A 17,702-nucleotide genomic window follows, 5' to 3' on the forward strand; every position below is an offset into this window, starting at 1 on the left:
CCATACGATGCGTTTCCTCCACCTCGTCTACCTCTATCATTCCCTCTACCCTGTGTTCCCCGAACCTGCGCCAACATCACCTTCGTTTTCAATTCCTTCGCCTTTTTCTCTACACTTTCTTTAGCCTCCACTTCCTGCCGCTCATAATACTGAGCCATAGTTAACAAGGACGCAGGGGTCGCCGTGGCCCAGGAACTTTCACTCAACTTCAATCGCTTCGCAATCTCTGGTAGGAGATTAGCCACATACTTATCTACAAACAAATGCCGACCCGTATCGTCTGTTAAAGATTGACCACTGTAATCATGAAAGGCCTCCTCGAAGCGCGTAAAGAAATCTGAAACCGTTTCATCGGGTTTCTGTTTGCACGACGTTAACATAGTCCAATCAATCTTTTTGGAGGGAACAAGCGTTTTCAATTTATCCAAAATAGCTGCCGGAAGGTCTAATATTAGCTGACAAGGCTTACATGCTGGTTCTCTATCTAAATCTGCAGCATTTATTTCTTTCCATGTCCCCCCCAAAATCGTTTCATCATTAGTTTTACGAATTTGCCTCCACATATCGGGTGGTAAAATTAGCCCAAAAAACAAATCTATATCTACAAGAGTCATCACACAAGACGATATAGCCCCCTCCACCCCTTCATAAAATGCCGCCGGATTCTTCCGAAGATCAGGTAAAGAATTTTTCAATGCCATGACATCTGCTCTATTCCATGGCGTATATACCCAATTATACACAAAATACCCTTTCGCATCCTTCGACAACTTATCATCATCCGTACCTTCCCCTTTTGGTGGAACATACAAAGGCGCAGCTTCACGCATAGGCATAACATGCAACGCAGAACTCTTATCTGAACCACGGAGAGAACACTCTCTGGCCTGCCCATCATGCTCCAATTCAGACTCCTTTTGTTTCCTTTTCCGCTCCTCCCGCAATCGAGTTGTCTCATCCCGCAGCTTGATCAATTGCGCAAACAGGTCATCAACATCTGAAAGATCAAAATCACCTTTAGTCAAATTTTCACGGTACACTGACAACACTTTGGGCTCTAACGTATCAGAAAGCTCACGATATGCGCTCACAACCTCATCAGCCAAGGAAGACAGAAAATACATCAATTCAAGATCCGTCCACCCTGTTTTTTCTGATATCAATTGATCCTGAGTAACACTACGCTTATTCACTTTGCGAGCCCAACTACGTAGATGAGAGGACCTCTCCGCAGTAAACCTAAGAGCAGATACACCTTTCTTGCCCGACTTATCCTGTCCATCATCCTCCGAATCTGCATCTGGAGCCGTCGGCGTAACGTACGGAGGTGGTGACCGATCTAACAAAGAAAAATCATCAATTTCATTATTAAGGACAGGATAAAGCGGTCGGCGAATAGGAAATTGACCAGTCGTTTGCAAATTACGTTCCCGTTCCTCTCTTTCTTTCTTCTCCTGAGCCTCCTTTTCCTCAAGCTGTAAAGCCTTATCCCGAGCAGCCTTGCGCTGCTCTTTGTCCGCCAAGGCAACCTCACGCTTCATCCGCTCACGCGCCGCTTTCTCCCACATTCGCACGCAATCAAACATGTTTTGTCTAGACCTGCGTTGAAACATACATTGCTCTACAAATTGTATTTTACTCAAATCGTACGACCCGTGTAGGGGCCATTGCAATTCAGGATCGGCCTTGGTGTACTTATGCCATAATTTACTGTACATAATAGGTGGAAGGCCGAATTTTATATACATGTCCCTATTTGGAGTTCCCTCTGGGGGAGCTGGCTGTGATTCCGCTAACCTAATTGAGGTACCTTCTCCAAGACAACACATTCCCCGGAGTGTGCTGAAAACAGGCATGTTCAAAAAGTATCACGAAAGCGTGACACCGGACAAAATGGCACTTACAGTTCTCCACACGATTGTGCCGCTCAAAGGAAAAAAAAGTTAGAGAAACATCTCTACATGCCTGCCTATGTGAAGTGCACTACACATATAAGTTCAAAGATCACAAATTCACAATGTTAGCTAACTCAAATCAAAGTTCCTAGAACTCGGCAAGCGTCCGAAGACTACCTCACCGATCACAAAGCACAGATTTTCAGTAAGCGTCCGAAGACTACCTTACCGAACACAAATCGTAGAACTTCAGTAAGCGTCCGAAGACTACCTTACCGAAGACAAAGCTTACCAAATTCTCAAATGTCCAGGTTCCAACTGCCAAGGTCTTGTAAGCCAAATCAGCCAAACGGCACTTTCTCAGCGATGCAGACACTTCAAAGACTCAGTCGGAGACCGGCGCCACCTGGAAGGTCAGATCGGAAGGAAAGGAAAAAACACAGTGGCAGCCAGGACTCGGGTCACTCATGGCAGCGCGCGCCCATGGCGGGTTTCCAAGCCTTCGTCACGACCTCTCCTTCGGGCATCCGAGTCGCCGATGAGTCCCTTCGTGGTCGCCAATTGAAGTATTTTGGGGTTCCCGAGGCCTACACGCTCCAGAGATTACCCACTTACACACAAGAACTGTTGGCACGGAAACTGTAAAAGGCAAAGAACAAGTTTATTAAGACCCCATGGGGTGGTGGTACACTCAAACAGCACCCTTCGGTAATGCAAGAGGTATCACACCGAACACCGGTGTGACCCCGTTTATATACAATTTTGGGGCAATAAAAGATAGGCGGCACAAGTTAAGACACAGTTTTAGGGACATATATGGTCATGTTTTGGAATACTGCCAGCTCATTGGAGGGTTTCAAACCCACTGGTCAGTTAGCGGCACATTCCTGAAGGCTTACGGGTCAGTGGGAACTGCGCATGTGTGGCTTGACCAGTGCTAAAAATAGCCTGTTGCTGGGCAGACAAGAGTGGTCAGTGGAACGGACAAAGGACTAAAGGGCACGTCGGCCACGAGGCCGCTCATGGTCTAAGATGGCCGCTGCAACATTCAAAATGGCGTTATCGTATATAGCCAAGTTAAGGAGGACAACGTGTAGGTTCAGCTAATCGCTAATGCGGCCGGGCCAATTACGACACTAGGGTTCAAAAAGGAAAGGTAGGCTCTTTGCCTAAAAAGGGCACGTTTTCACTGTGAAATTGAGGTCCGATGATGTTGCGTTTTGCGCTGTTTCCTGTCGCAGGCAATAGGCAGACCCAGGAAAGTGAGGTACCATTTATTTCTGGAGACCTGGGGGAATGCTGTGTGGGTGGAAATTTGTTGATCCACGCATATTCCAGAACTTTCCTCCACAGAAATGTGAGGAAAATGCTTTTTTTGGTAAATTTGTTTAGCTTTGCAAGGGATTCTGGGTAACAGAACCTGGTGGGAGGCAGTCAAGTCACCGCATCCTGAATTCCCCTGGGTGTGTAGTTTTCAAAAATGTTTAGGTTTGCTAGGTTTCCCTAGGTGCCAGCAGAGCTAGGGTTCAAAAACGAAAGGTAGGCTCTTTGCAAAAAAGGACACATTTTCACTGTAAAATTGAGGCGCGACCACGTTGAGTTTTGCGCTGTTTCCTGTCGCAGGCACTAGGCAGACCCAGGCAAGTGAGGTACCATTTTTTTCAGGAGACCTGGGGGAACGCTGGGTTTGTAGAAATTTGTTGATCCACGCAGATTCCAGAACTTTCCACCACAGAACTGTGAGGAAAATGCGTTTTTTTTGTCAATTTGTTTAGATTTGCAAGGGATTCTGGGTAACAGAACCTGGTGGGAGGCAGTTGAATCACCCCATCCTGAATTTCCCTGGGTGTGCAGTTTTCAAAAATGTATAGGTTTGCTATGTTTCCCTAGGTGCTGGCAGAGCTAGGGTTCAAATACGAAAGGTAGGCTCTTTGCCAAAAAAGGGCATTTTTCACTGCAAAATTGAGGTGTTTCCACATTGCGTTCTGTGCTGTTTCCTGTCGCAGGCACTAGGCAGACCCAGGAAAGTGAGGTACCATTTATTTCTGGAGACCTGGGGGAATGCTGGGTGGGTGGAAATTTGTTGATCCACGCAGATTCCAGAACTTTCCTCCACAGAAATGTGAGGAAAATGCTTTTTTTCGTAAATTTGTTTAGCTTTGCAAGGGATTCTGGGTAACAGAACCTGGTGGGAGGCAGTCAAGTCACCGCATCCTGAATTCCCCTGGGTGTGTAGTTTTCAAAAATGTTTAGGTTTGCTAGATTTCCCTAGGTGCCAGCAGAGCTAGGGTTCAAAAACGAAAGGTAGGCTCTTTGCAAAAAAGGACACATTTTCACTGTAAAATTGAGCTGCGACCACGTTGAGTTTTGCGCTGTTTCCTGTCCCAGACACTAGGCATACCCAGGCAAGTGAGGTACCATTTTTTTGGGAGACCTGGGGGATTGCTGGGTGGGTGGAAAGTTGTTGATCCACGCAGATTCCAGAACTTTCCTCCACAGAAGTGTGAGGAAAATGCGTTTTTTCGTCAATTTGTTTATCTTTGCAAGGGATTCTGGGTAACAGAACCTGGTGGGAGGCAGTCGAGTCACCCTATCTTGAATTTCCCAGGGTGTGTAGTTTTCAAAAATGCTTAGGTTTGCTAGGTTTCCCTAGGTGCCGGCAGAGCTAGGGTTCAAAAACAAAAGGTAGGCTCTTTGCCTAAAAAGGGCATGTTTTCACTGTGAAATTGAGGTGCGATGATGTTGCGTTTTGCGCTGTTTCCTGTCGCAGGCACTAGGCAGACCCAGGCAAGTGAGGTACCATTTTTTTCAGGAGACCTGGGGGAACGCTGGGTCGGTGGAAATTTGCTGATCCACGGAGATTCCAGAACTTTCCTCCACAGAAATGTGAGGAAAATGCTTTTTTTGGTAAATTTGTTTAGCTTTGCAAGGGATTCTGGGTAACAGAACCTGGTGGGAGGCAGTCAAGTCACCGCATCCTGAATTCCCCTGGGTGTGTAGTTTTCAAAAATGTTTAGGTTTGCTAGGTTTCCCTAGGTGCCGGCAGAGCTAGGGTTCAAAAACGAAAGGTAGGCTCTTTGCAAAAAAGCACACATTTTCACGGTAAAATTGAGGCGCGACCACGTTGAGTTTTGCGCTGTTTCCTGTCGCAGGCACTAGGCAGACCCAGGCAAGTGAGGTACCATTTTTTTCAGGAGACCTGGGGGAACGCTGGGTCGGTAGAAATTTGTTGATCCACGCAGATTCCAGAACTTTCCACCACAGAAATGTGAGGAAAATGCATTTTTTTTTGTCAATTTGTTTAGATTTGCAAGGGATTCTGGGTAACAGAACCTGGTGGGAGGCAGTTGAATCACCCCATCCTGAATTCCCCTGGGTGTGTAGTTTTCAAAAATGTATAGGTTTGCTATGTTTCCCTAGGTGCTGGCAGAGCTAGGGTTCAAATACGAAAGGTAGGCTCTTTGCCAAAAAAGGGCATTTTTCACTGCAAAATTGAGGTGTTTCCATGTTGCGTTCTGTGCTGTTTCCTGTCGCAGGCACTAGGCAGACCCAGGCAAGTGAGGTACCATTTTTTTCAGGAGACCTGGGGGAACGCTGAGTCGGTGGAAATTTGTTGATCCACGTAGATTCCAGAACTTTCCACCACAGAAATGTGAGGAAAATGCGTTTTTTTGTCAATTTGTTTAGATTTGCAAGGGATTCTGGGTAACAGAACCTGGGGGAAGCAGTCGAATCACCCCATCCTGAATTCCCCTGGGTGTGTAGTTTTCAAAAATGTATAGGTTTGCTAGGTTTCCCTAGGTTCCGGCAGATCTACGGTTCAAAAACGAAAGGTAGGCTCTTTGCCAAAAAAGGGCACTTTTCACTTCAAAATTGAGGTTCGACCACGTTGCGTTTTGCGCTGTATCCTGTCGCAGGCACTAGGCAGACCCAGGCAAGTGAGGTACCATTTTTTTTGGGAGACCTGTAGGAACGCTCGGTGGGTGGGAATTTGTTGATCCACGCAGATTCCAGAACTTTCCTTCACAGAAATGTGAGGAAAATGCATTTTTTTGTCAATCTTTTTGCTTTGCAAGGGATTCTGGGTAACAGAACCTAGTGGGAGGCAGTCGAGTCACCCCATCCTGAATTTCCCTGGGTGTGTAGTTTTCAAAAATGTATAGGTTTGCTAGGTTTACCTAGGTGCCGGCAGAGCTAGGGTTCAAAAACGAAAGGTAGGCTCTTTGCCAAAAAAGGGCATGTTTTTACTGCAAAATTGAGGTGCGACCACGTTGAGTTTTGCGCTGTTTCCTGTCCCAGGCACTAGGCATACCCAGGCAAGTGAGTTACCATTTTTTTGGGAGACCTGGGGGTACGCTGGGTGGGTGGAAAGTTGTTGATCCACGCAGATTCCAGAACTTTCCTCCACAGAAGTGTGAGGAAAATGCGTTTTTTTGTCAATTTGTTTAGCTTTGCAAGGGATTCTGGGTAACAGAACCTGGTGGGAGGCAGTCGAGTCACCCTATCTTGAATTTCCCTGGGTGTGTAGTTTTCAAAAATGTATAGGTTTGCTATGTTTCCCTAGGTGCTGGCAGAGCTAGGGTTCAAATATGAAAGGTAGGCTCTTTGCCAAAAAAGGGCACTTTTCACTGCAATATTGAGGTGCGACCACGTTGCATTTTGTGCTGTTTCCTGTCGCAGGCACTAGGCAGACCCAGGCAAATGAGGTACCATTTTTTTCAGGAGACCTGGGGGAACGCTGGGTCGGTGGAAATTTGTTGATCCACGTAGATTCAAGAACTTTCCACCACAGAAATAAGAGGAAAATGCGTTTTTGTCAATTGTTTCGCTTTGCAAGGGATTCTGGGTAACAGAACCTGGTGGGAGGCAGTCGAGTCACCCCATCCTGAATTCCCCTGGGTGTGTAGTTTTCAAAAATGTATAGGTTTTCTAGGTTTCCCTAGGTGCCGGCAGAGCTAGGGTTCAAAAACGAAAGGTAGGCTCTTTGCTAAAAAAGCGCACTTTTTCACTGCAAAATTGAGGTTCGACCACGTTGCGTTTTGCGCTGTATCCTGTCGCAGGCACTAGGCAGACCCAGACAAGTGAGGTACCATTTTTTTTGGGAGACCTGGAGGAACGCTCCGTGGGTGGGAATTTGTTGATCCACGCAGATTCCAGAACTTTCCTTCACAGAAATGTGAGGAAAATGCATTTTTTTGTCAATTTGTTTAGATTTGCAAGGGATTCTGGGTAACAGAACCTGGTGGGAGGCAGTTGAATCACCCCATCCTGAATTCCCCTGGGTGTGTAGTTTTCAAAAATGTATAGGTTTGCTATGTTTCCCTAGGTGCTGGCAGAGCTAGGGTTCAAATACGAAAGGTAGGCTCTTTGCCAAAAAAGGTCATTTTTCACTGCAAAATTGAGGTGTTTCCATGTTGCGTTCTGTGCTGTTTCCTGTCGCAGGCACTAGGCAGACCCAGGCAAGTGAGGTACCATTTTTTTCAGGAGACCTGGGGGAACGCTGAGTCGGTGGAAATTTGTTGATCCACGTAGATTCCAGAACTTTCCACCACAGAAATGTGAGGAAAATGCGTTTTTTTGTCAATTTGTTTAGATTTGCAAGGGATTCTGGGTAACAGAACCTGGGGGAAGCAGTCGAATCACCCCATCCTGAATTCCCCTGGGTGTGTAGTTTTCAAAAATGTATAGGTTTGCTAGGTTTCCCTAGGTTCCGGCAGATCTACGGTTCAAAAACGAAAGGTAGGCTCTTTGCCAAAAAAGGGCACATTTTCACTTCAAAATTGAGGTTCGACCACGTTGCGTTTTGCGCTGTATCCTGTCGCAGGCACTAGGCAGACCCAGGCAAGTGAGGTACCATTTTTTTTGGGAGACCTGGAGGAACGCTCGGTGGGTGGGAATTTGTTGATCCACGCAGATTCCAGAACTTTCCTTCACAGAAATGTGAGGAAAATGCATTTTTTTGTCAATCATTTTGCTTTGCAAGGGATTCTGGGTAACAGAACCTAGTGGGAGGCAGTCGAGTCACCCCATCCCGAATTTCCCTGGGTGTGTAGTTTTCAAAAATGTATAGGTTTGCTAGGTTTACCTAGGTGCCGGCAGAGCTAGGGTTCAAAAACGAAAGGTAGGCTCTTTGCCAAAAAAGGGCATGTTTTTACTGCAAAATTGAGGTGCGACCACGTTGAGTTTTGCGCTGTTTCCTGTCCCAGGCACTAGGCATACCCAGGCAAGTGAGTTACCATTTTTTTGGGAGACCAGGGGGTACGCTGGGTGGGTGGAAAGTTGTTGATCCACGCAGATTCCAGAACTTTCCTCCACAGAAGTGTGAGGAAAATGCGTTTTTTTGTCAATTTGTTTAGCTTTGCAAGGGATTCTGGGTAACAGAACCTGGTGGGAGGCAGTCGAGTCACCCTATCTTGAATTTCCCTGGGTGTGTAGTTTTCAAAAATGTATAGGTTTGCTATGTTTCCCTAGGTGCTGGCAGAGCTAGGGTTCAAATATGAAAGGTAGGCTCTTTGCCAAAAAAGGGCACTTTTCACTGCAATATTGAGGTGCGACCACGTTGCATTTTGTGCTGTTTCCTGTCGCAGGCACTAGGCAGACCCAGGCAAGTGAGGTACCATTTTTTTCAGGAGACCTGGGGGAATGCTAGGTCGGTGGAAATTTGTTGATCCACGTAGATTCAAGAACTTTCCACCACAGAAATAAGAGGAAAATGCGTTTTTGTCAATTGTTTCGCTTTGCAAGGGATTCTGGGTAACAGAACCTGGTGGGAGGCAGTCGAGTCACCCCATCCTGAATTCCCCTGGGTGTGTAGTTTTCAAAAATGTATAGGTTTTCTAGGTTTCCCTAGGTGCCGGCAGAGCTAGGGTTCAAAAACGAAAGGTAGGCTCTTTGCTAAAAAAGGGCACTTTTTCACTGCAAAATTGAGGTTCGACCACGTTGCGTTTTGCGCTGTATCCTGTCGCAGGCACTAGGCAGACCCAGACAAGTGAGGTACCTTTTTTTTTGGGAGACCTGGAGGAACGCTCCGTGGGTGGGAATTTGTTGATCCACGCAGATTCCAGAACTTTCCTTCACAGAAATGTGAGGAAAATGCATTTTTTTGTCAATCTTTTTGCTTTGCAAGGGATTCTGGGTAACAGAACCTAGTGGGAGGCAGTCGAGTCACCCCATCCTGAATTTCCCTGGGTGTGTAGTTTTCAAAAATGTATAGGTTTGCTAGGTTTCCCTAGGTGCCGGCAGAGCTAGGGTTCAAAAACGAAAGGTAGGCTCTTTGCCAAAAAAGGGCATGTTTTTACTGCAAAATTGAGGTGCGACCACGTTGAGTTTTGCGCTGTTTCCTGTCCCAGGCACTAGGCATACCCAGGCAAGTGAGTTACCATTTTTTTTGGGAGACCTGGGGGTACGCTGGGTGGGTGGAAAGTTGTTGATCCACGCAGATTCCAGAACTTTCCTCCACAGAAGTGTGAGGAAAATGCGTTTTTTTGTCAATTTGTTTAGCTTTGCAAGGGATTCTGGGTAACAGAACCTGGTGGGAGGCAGTCGAGTCACCCTATCTTGAATTTCCCTGGGTGTGTAGTTTTCAAAAATGTATAGGTTTGCTATGTTTCCCTAGGTGCTGGCAGAGCTAGGGTTCAAATATGAAAGGTAGGCTCTTTGCCAAAAAAGGGCACTTTTCACTGCAATATTGAGGTGCGACCACGTTGCATTTTGTGCTGTTTCCTGTCGCAGGCACTAGGCAGACCCAGGCAAGTGAGGTACCATTTTTTTCAGGAGACCTGGGGGAACGCTGGGTCGGTGGAAATTTGTTGATCGACGTAGATTCAAGAACTTTCCACCACAGAAATAAGAGGAAAATGCGTTTTTGTCAATTGTTTCGCTTTGCAAGGGATTCTGGGTAACAGAACCTGGTGGGAGGCAGTCGAGTCACCCCATCCTGAATTCCCCTGGGTGTGTAGTTTTCAAAAATGTATAGGTTTTCTAGGTTTCCCTAGGTGCCGGCAGAGCTAGGGTTCAAAAACGAAAGGTAGGCTCTTTGCCAAAAAAGGGCACGTTTTCACTGCAAAATTGAGGTTCGACCACGTTGCGTTTTGCGCTGTTTCCTGTTGCAGGCACTAGGCAGACCCAGGCAAGTGAGGTACCATGTTTTTTAAGAGACCTGGGGGAACGCTCGGTGGGTGGGAATTTGTTGATCCACGCAGATTCCAGAACTTTCCTTCACAGAAATGTGAGAAAAATGCATTTTTTTGTCAATCTTTTTGTTTGCAAGGGATTCTGGGTAACGGAACCTGGTGGGAGGCAGTCGAGTCACCCCATCATGAATTCCCCTCGGTGTGTAGTTTTCAAAAATGTATAGGTTTGCTAGGTTTCCCTAGGTGCCGAGAGAGCTAGGGTTCAAAAACGAAACGTAGGCTCTTTGCCAAAAACGGGCACTTTTTACTGCAAAATTGAGCTGCGACCACGTAGAGTTTTGCGCTGTTTCCTGTTCAGGCACTAGGCATACCCAGGCAAGTGAGGTACCATTTTTTTGGGAGACCTGGGGGAACGCTGGGTGGGTGGAAAGTTGTTGATCCACGCAGATTCCAGAACTTTCCACCACAGAAATGTGAGGAAAATGCAGTTTTTTTGTCAATTTGTTTAGATTTGCAAGGGATTCTGGGTAACAGAACCTGGTGAGAGGCAGTTGAATCACCCCATCCTGAATTCCCCTGGGTGTGTAGTTTTCAAAAATGCTTAGGTTTGCTAGGTTTCCCTAGGTTCCGGCAGAGCTAGGGTTCAAAAACGAAAGGTAGGCTCTTTGCCCAAAAAGGGCACGTTTTCACTGTGAATTTGAGGTGCGATGATGTTGCTTTTTGCGCTGTTTCCTGTCCCAGGCAATAGGCAGACCCAGGCAAGTGAGGTACCATTTTTTTCAGGAGACCTGGGGGAACGCTGGGTCAGTGGAAATTTGTTGATCCACGTAGATTCCAGAACTTTCCACCACAGAAATGTGAGGAAAATGCATTTTTTGTCAAGTGTTTAGCTTTGCAGGGGATTCTGGGTAACAGAACCTGGGGGAAGCAGTCGAATCACCCCATCCTGAATTCCCCTGGGTGTGTAGTTTTCAAAAATTTATAGGTTTGCTAGGTTTCCCTAGGTTCCGGCAGAGCTAGGGTTCAAAAACGAAAGGTAGGCTCTTTGCCAAAAAAGGGCACGTTTTCATTGTGAAATTGAGGTGCGATGATGTTGCGTTTTGCGCTGTTTCCTGTTCAGGCACTAGGCAGACCCAGGCAAATGAGGTACCATTTTTTTGGGAGTCCTGGGGGAACGCTGGGTGGGTGGAAAGTTGTTGTCCCACGCAGATTCCAGAACTTTCCACCACAGAAATGTGAGGAAAATGCATTTTTTTGTCAATCTTTTTGCTTTGCAAGGGATTCTGGGTAACAGAACCTGGTGGGAGGCAGTCGAGTCACCACATCCTGAATTCCCCTGGGTGTGTAGTTTTCAAAAATGTATAGATGTTGCTACGTTTCCCTAGGTGCTGGCAGAGCTAGGGTTCAAAAACGAAAGGTAGGCTCTTTGCCAAAAAAGGGCACTTTTCACTGCAAAATTGAGGTTCGACCACGTTGCGTTTTGCGCTGTTTCCTGTCGCAGGCACTAGGCAGACCCAGGCAAGTGAGGTACCATTTTTTTTGAGAGACCTGAGGGGAACGCTCGGTGGGTGGGAATTTGTTGATCCACGCAGATTCCAGAACTTTCCTTCACAGAAATGTGAAGAAAATGCATTTTTTCGTCAATCTTTTTGCTTTGCAAGGGATTCTGGGTAACAGAACCTGGTGGGAGGCAGGCGAGTCACCCCATCCTGAATTCCCCTGGGTGTGTAGTTTTCAAAAATGTATAGGTTTGCCAGGTTTCCCTAGGTGCCGGCAGAGCTAGGGTTCAAAAACGAAACGTAGGCTCTTTGCCAAAAAAGGGCACGGTTTTACTGCAAAATTGAGCTGCGAGCAAGTTGAGTTTTGCGCTGTTTCCTGTCCCAGGCACTAGGCATACCCAGGCAAGTGAGGTACCATTTTTTTGGGAGACCTGGGGGAACGCTGGGTGGGTGGAAAGTTGTTGATCCACGCAGATTCCAGAACTTTCCACCACAGAAATGTAAGGAAAATGCAGTTTTTTTGTCAATTTGTTTAGATTTGCAAGGGATTCTGGGTAACAGAACCTGGTGGGAGGCAGTTGAATCACCCCATCCTGAATTCCCCTGGGTGTGTAGTTTTCAAAAATGCTTAGGTTTGCTAGGTTTCCCTAGGTGCCGGCAGAGCTAGGGTTCAAAAACGAAAGGTAGGCTCTTTGCTTAAAAAGGGCACGTTTTCACTGTGAAATTGAGGTGCGATGATGTTGCGTTTTGCGCTGTTTCCTGTCGCAGGCAATAGGCAGACCCAGGAAAGTGAGGTACCATTTATTTCTGTAGACCTGGGGGAATGCTGGGTGGGTGGAAATTTGTTGATCCACGCAGATTCCAGAACTTTCCTCCACAGAAATGTGAGGAAAATGCTTTTTTTGGTAAATTTGTTTAGCTTTGCAAGGGATTCTGGGTAACAGAACCTGGTGGGAGGCAGTCAAGTCACCGGATCCTGAATTCCCCTGTGTGCGTAGTTTTCAAAAATGTTTAGGTTTGCTAGGTTTCCCTAGGTGCCAGCAGAGCTAGGGTTCAAAAACGAAAGTTAGGCTCTTTGCAAAAAAGGGCACATTTTCACTGCAAAATTGAGGCGCGACCACGTTGAGTTTTGCGCTGTTTCCTGTCGCAGGCACTAGGCAGACCCAAGCAAGTGAGGTACCATTTTTTTCAGGAGACCTGGGGGAACGCTGGGTTGGTAGAAATTTGTTGATCCACGCAGATTCCAGATCTTTCCACCACAGAAATGTGAGGAAATGCGTTTTTTTTGTCAATTTGTTTAGATTTGCAAGGGATTCTGGGTAACATGACCTGGTGGAAGGCCGTTGAATCACCCCATCCTGAATTCCCCTGGGTGTGTAGTTTTCAAAAATGTATAGGTTTGCTAGGTTTCCCTAGGTTCCGGCAGAGCTAGGGTTCAAAAACGAAAGGTAGGCTCTTTGCCAAAAAAGGGCAAGTTTTCACTGCAAAATTGAGGTGCAATGATGTTGCGTTTTGCGCTGTTTCCTGTCCCAGGCACTAGGCAGACCCAGGCAAATGAGGTACCATTTTTTTGGGAGACCTGAGGGAACGCTGGGTGGGTGGAAAGTTGTTGATCCACGCAGATTCCAGAACTTTCCACCACAGAAATGTGAGGAAAATGCATTTTTTTGTCAATCTTTTTTCTTTGCAAGGGATTCTGGGTAACAGAACCTGGTGGGAGGCAGTCGAGTCACCCCATCCTGAATTCCCCTGGGTTTGTAGTCTTCAAAAATATATAGGTTTGCTAGGTTTCCCTAGGTGCCGGCAGAGCTAGGGTTCAAAAACGAAAGGTAGGCTCTTTGCCAAAAAAGGGCCTATTTTCACTGCAAAATTGAGGTTCGACCACGTTGCGTTTTGCGCTGTTTCCTGTCGCAGGCACTAGGCAGACCAGGCAAGTGAGGTACCATTTTTTTTGGGAGACCTGGGGGAACGCTCGGTGGGTGGGAATTTGTTGATCCACGCAGATTCCAGAACTTTCCTTCACAGAAATGTGAGGAAAATGCATTTTTTTGTCAATCTTTTTGCTTTGCAAGGGATTCTGGGTAACAGAACCTGGTGGGAGGCAGTCGAGTCACCCCATCCTGAATTTCCCTGAGTGTGTAGTTTTCAAGAATGTATAGGTTTGCTAGGTTTCCCTAAATGCCGGCAGAGCTAGGGTTCAAAAACGAAAGGTAGGCTCTTTGCCAAAAAAGGGCACGTTTTTACTGCAAAATTGAGGTGCGACCACGTTGAGTTTTGCGCTGTTTCCTGTCCCAGGCACTAGGCATACCCAGGCAAGTGAGTTACCATTTTTTTGGGAGACCTGGGGGAACGCTGGGTGGGTGGAAAGTTGTTGATCCACGCAGATTCCAGAACTTTCCACCACAGAAATGTGAGGAAAATGCGTTTTTTTGTCAATTTGTTTAGATTTGCAAGGGATTCTGGGTAACAGAACCTGGTGGGAGGCAGTTGAATCACCCCATCCTGAATTCCCCTGGGTGTGTAGTTTTCAAAAATGTATAGGTTTGCTAGGTTTCCTTAGGTGCCGGCAGAGCTAGGGTTAAAAAACGAAAGGTCGGCTCTTTGCCAAAAAAGGGGACAATTTCACTGTGAAATTGAGGTGCGATGATGTTGCGTTTTGCGCTGTTTCCTGTCGCAGGCTATAGGCAGACCCAGGCAAGTGAGGTACCATTTATTTGGGGAGACATGGGGGAATGCTGGGTGGGTGGAAATTTGTTGATCCACGCAGATTCCAGAACTTTCCTCCACAGAAGTGTGAGGAAAATGCGTTTTTTCGTCAATTTGTTTAGCTTTGCAAGGGATTCTGGGTAACAGAACCTGGTGGGAGGCAGTCGAGTCACCCTATCTTGAATTTCCCAGGGTGTGTAGTTTTCAAAAATGTATAGGTTTGCTATGTTTCTCTAGGTGCTGGCAGAGCTAGGGTTCAAATATGAAAGGTAGGCTCTGTGCCAAAAAAGGGCACTTTTCACTGCAATATTGAGGTGCGACCACGTTGCATTTTGTGCTGTTTCCTGTCCCAGGCACTAGGCAGACCCAGGCAAGTGAGGTACCATTTTTTTCAGGAGACCTGGGGGAACGCTGGGTCGGTGGAAATTTGTTGATCCATGTAGATTCCAGAACTTTCCACCACAGAAATGTGAGGAAAATGCGTTTTTGTCAATTGTTTAGCTTTGCAAGGGATTCTGGGTAACAGAACCTGGGAGAAGCAGTCGAATCACCCCATCCTGAATTCCCCTGGGTGTGTAGTTTTCAAGAATGTATAGGTTTGCTAGGTTTCCCTAGGTTCCGGCAGAGCTAGGGTTCAAAAACGTAAGGTAGGCTCTTTGCCAAAAAAGTGCACATTTTCACTGTGAAATTGAGGTGCGATGATGTTGCGTTTTGCGCTGTTTCCTGTCCCAGGCACTAGGCAGACCCAGGCAAATGAGGTACCATTTTTTTGGGAGACCTGAGGGAACGCTGGGTGGGTGGAAAGTTGTTGATCCACGCAGATTCCAGAACTTTCCACCACAGAAATGTGAGGAAAATGCATTTTTTTGTCAATCTTTTTGCTTTGCAAGGGATTCTGGGTAACAGAACCTGGTGGGAGGCAGTCGAGTCACCCCATCATGAATTCCCCTGGGTGTGTAGTTTTCAAAAATGTACAGGTTTGCTAGGTTTCCCTAGGTGCCGGCAGAGCTAGGGTTCAAAAACAAAAGGTAGGCTCTTTGCCAAAAAAGGGCACTTTTTCACTGCAAAATTGAGGTTCGACCACGTTGCGTTTTGCGCTGTTTCCTGTCGCAGGCACTAGGCAGACCCAGGCAAGTGAGGTACCATTTTTTTTGGGAGACCTGGGGGAACGCTCGGTGGTTGGGAATTTGTTGATCCACGCAGATTCCAGAACTTTCCTTCACAGAAATGCATTTTTTTGTCAATCTTTTTGCTTTGCAAGGGATTCTGGGTAACAGAACCTGGTGGGAGGCAGTCGAGTCACCCCATCCTGAATTCCTCTGGGTGTGTAGTTTTAAAAAATGTATAGTTTTGCTAGGTTTCCCTAGGTGCCGGCAGAGCTAGGGTTCAAAAACCAAATGTAGGCTCTTTGCCAAAAAAGGGCACTGTTTTACTGCAAAATTGAGCTGCGACCACGTTGAGTTTTGCGCTGTTTTCTGTCCCAGGCACTAGGCATACCCAGGCAAGTGAGGTACCATTTTTTTGGGAGACCTGGGGGAACGCTGGGTGGGTGGAAAGTTGTTGATCCACGCAGATTCCAGAACTTTTCAGCACAGAAATGTGAGAAAAATGCAGTTTTTTTGTCAATTTGTTTAGATTTGCAAGGGATTCTGGGTAACAGAACCTGGTGGGAGGCAGTTGAATCACCCCATCCTGAATTCCCCTGGGTGTGTAGTTTTCAAAAATGCTTAGGTTTGCTAGGTTTCCCTAGGTGCCGGCAGAGCTAGGGTTCAAAAACGAAAGGTAGGCTCTTTGCCTAAAAAGGGCACGTTTTCACTGTGAAATTGAGGTGCGATGATGTTGCGTTTTGCGCTGTTTCCTGTCGCAGGCAATAGGCAGACCCAGGAAAGTGAGGTACCATTTATTTCTGGAGACCTGGGGGAATGCTGGGTGGGTGGAAATTTGTTGATCCACGCAGATTCCAGAACTTTCCTCCACAGAAATGTGAGGAAAATTCATTTTTTGTCAATCTTTCTGCTTTGCAAGGGATTCTGGGTAACAGAACCTGGTGGGAGGCAGTCGAGTCACCCCATCCTGAATTCCCCTGGGTGTGTAGTTTTCAAAAATGTATAGGTTTGCTGGGTTTCCCTAGGTGCCGGCAGAGCTAGGGTTCAAAAACGAAAGGTAGGCTCTTTGCCAAAAAGGGCACATTTTTACTGCAAAATTGAGGTGCGACCACGTTGAGTTTTGCGCTGTTTCCTGTCCCAGGCACTAGGCATACCCAGGCAAGTGAGTTACCATTTTTTTGGGAGACCTGGGGGAACGCTGGGTGGGTGGAAAGTTGTTGATCCACGCAGATTCCAGAACTTTCCACCACAGAAATGTGAGGAAAATGCGTTTTTTTGTCAATTTGTTTAGATTTGCAAGGGATTCTGGGTAACAGAATCTGGTGGGAGGCAGTTGAATCACCCCATCCTGAATTCCCCTGGGTGTGTAGTTTTCAAAAATGTATAGGTTTGCTAGGTTTCCCTAGGTGCCGGTAGAGCTAGGGTTAAAAAACGAAAGGTCGGCTCTTTGCCAAAAAAGGGCACTTTTTCACTGTGAAATTAAGGTGCGATGATGTTGCTTTTTGCGCTGTTTCCTGTCCCAGGCAATAGGCAGACCCAGGCAAGTGAGGTACCATTTTTTTCAGGAGACCTGGGGGAACGCTGGGTCGGTGGAAATTTGTTGATCCACGTAGATTCCAGAACTTTCCACCACAGAAATGTGAGGAAAATGCATTTTTTGTCAATTGTTTAGCTTTGCAAGGGATTCTGGGTAACAGAACCTGGGGGAAGCAGTCGAATCACCCCATCCTGAATTCCCCTGGTGGAGTTCTGGACTTTTTGGTTCCATCCAGAGGTGTCAGGGATAACACCCGAAGACCCCGGAGTTCTACCTGTCTCGGTGCACAAATAAACAGAAACACGGGCTTCTCGATGGTGGGGTCAAAGACCAAAGGTTTATTACTGCAGGGACACAGAAGTCACAGAAACTACACACGGGCAGAATCTAGGAGCCTGTTCGATTTGTACAAAGTGGGTTGCTCCTTAAATACTAAATTTTCAGCTTGGGGCAAATTCTTTACATGCTAGTACATTTCTAAACCTTTGTGTCCTAAACAATAAATATTTGGCGTTGCACAGGAATCGTCAACAATATCTGATGTCAAAACATTACGAACGAGGGGTTCCCACTGTTCCATCATAATCCCATGTCAACTTTTCATTCAAGAGCTGAACCGCCTCATCGTAAATTTCGTTACCTCCCCCTAATAAAGGCCCAGAAGGAAAGGAGCAGAGCCAGGTGTAGAAGATAGAAAAGCAGGATAAGGGATGTTTGTGGGTCGTAAATGGGCAAGGCTACCAGCTTCGGCCGCCTAATCATGATCAGGCCAACGAACATGAAAACCAGTATAGCAGGACTGGCCTCAGGCAGAGGAGGCAACTTCT

The sequence above is a fragment of the Lissotriton vulgaris genome, chromosome 8 (assembly GCF_964263255.1).
Source record: "Lissotriton vulgaris chromosome 8, aLisVul1.2, whole genome shotgun sequence".
Taxonomy (NCBI): domain Eukaryota; kingdom Metazoa; phylum Chordata; class Amphibia; order Caudata; family Salamandridae; genus Lissotriton; species Lissotriton vulgaris.